This window comes from Lipotes vexillifer, unplaced genomic scaffold (assembly GCF_000442215.2).
Source record: "Lipotes vexillifer unplaced genomic scaffold, Lipotes_vexillifer_v1.1 scaffold496, whole genome shotgun sequence".
NCBI lineage: Eukaryota > Metazoa > Chordata > Mammalia > Artiodactyla > Lipotidae > Lipotes > Lipotes vexillifer.
The window spans coordinates 6,367,098-6,369,003 of NW_006786690.1; positions in this window are offsets into that span (position 1 = coordinate 6,367,098).

Genomic DNA, 1,906 nt, shown 5'->3' on the forward strand with positions numbered 1-1,906 from the left:
TTTCCCTACTCAGAGCCCAGGGACAGAGGAGTGAGGGCAGAGCTGATGGGGGAGAAACAATTTCTCCTGGAACTCTCTGCACAGTGGCCTACTCTGGGTAGCACCAGGCACTTGCAGATTAATTTTTTTTTTTCTTTTTTTGGGAGTCAGGAGGGTGGGAGATAAAGTCAAATAGGGAGATGTACGAAGCTGTGTGGGAAAGGGGACCCAGGAGTCTTGCATTGAAATAATGACAAGGGGAGGCATGATGGATTAGTACCAAGGCCTTTCAGGGGAAGATGGGTATTCGATTCTAATTAGAGCCTCTCTTTTGCATTTTATTTAGACTCTTAGGCAGTGTATTCATTTCCTAGGGCTGCTGTAACAAATTACCACAAACTTGGTGGCTTAATACAACAAGAATTTATTATCTCATAGTTCTGGAACCTGGAAGTCTGCAATCAAGGTGTCGGCAGGACCATGCTCCCTATGAAACCTGTAGGGGAAAATCCTTTCTTGCAGATTAATTTTTAACATGATCCAGGGGAGTCCAAAGGGCTGAGTTCCCACCTCTGAGATCATGAGATCCTATTCCCTTCCAGGGGTCTCTGGCCCGTGGGGGAGGCAGCAGGAGAGCTGGACCCAAAGGTGCACCCTCTGTGGCAACCCTCTGTACGTCTCTGACCAATGTGAGCCAGGATATGTCTGCGGTGTCTCCCTCCCCTCACAGGTCATGGCTGCAAGGACACAGGGGAGGAGGGGGAGGAGTCTGTCTGCCTAGGGGTGGGGGCAGCAGGAAAAGCCCCAGAGAGGAGGTGATACTGCAGCTGGATCTTGAAGGACAAGTAGTTCACCAGTGAGTTGAGCAGGGAAGGGCATTCCAAGAAAGAGGGAACAGCTGGAACAATGGCTCAGAGATGCTGTCCATTTCTGTTTCTCTATAGTGATTAAAGGTAAAATCTTTAAAGTGTCACGTGTATGGGGGCTTGTTCTGGGGCTTGCAGAGGAAGATGTGGGGGAGGGTATTCTAGGCCCTGCCAGTCTCAGATAAAACGCATCCCAAATGATTGACTGAATCGGGCAGCCGTGAAATGGGGGACATCAGAGTTTGATGAGTTCCTGTCAAGTATGAGGTCTTGTGCTGGGCGCTGTGCCACACCTGCCATCCTCACAGCCACCCTGTAGGGGAGGAGGGCTGCCCATTGTACAGATGAGGATACTGAGGCTCTGAGAGATGAAATCTGTGGCACAGGGCCCTTCAACAAGCAAGAGACTGGCAGAACCAAGATCTGACCCAAGATTTTTATGACCCTAAATGCCATCCAGGGAAAGGACAACAGGTTCAGTAAGACATGTGGCAAAAATGCAGCTGCGTTTTCCTCCTGCCCCTGGGCGGCTCAGTGGAGCTTGGGCCGTTCCCATAGCAAGCCTCGTTCTTCGAAGAGAGGGGCCTTCTGCTCTCCCTGGGGTGGGGCTCTGGGGGTGCAGAGGGCCCCTTTGCTACACAGGGAGACCACATTCTCCTGGCTTTGCTCCTACTTCTCTGCCGTCTCCATCCTTGGCTTCTTCTCTGCTCAGCCGCCAAGCACGGAGGGGTCTCTGCCTCTGTCTACATTCACTCTCTCCTCTCCCAGGTAATTTCATCCAGAATTATGGCTTGAAATGCCATTGAGAATCATCACTTCCAGACTCACACGCCTCGTTCTTGGAAATAGTCTTGTTTATCCAGCTGCCCACTTGGCCTCTCCGTTTGGATGTTTATTAGCATCGTAACTCGAGGAGATCTGAAACAAAACTTCTGTCCTCACCCGATCCCCAACCTGTCCCTGCCCCTGCCCTGGTCTGTGCCTCAGTTAAAGGTATGATCAGTTACTCAGGCCGCAAACCTAGAAGTGACCCTCTATGCCTTGCTTTCCTTCATCCCCCC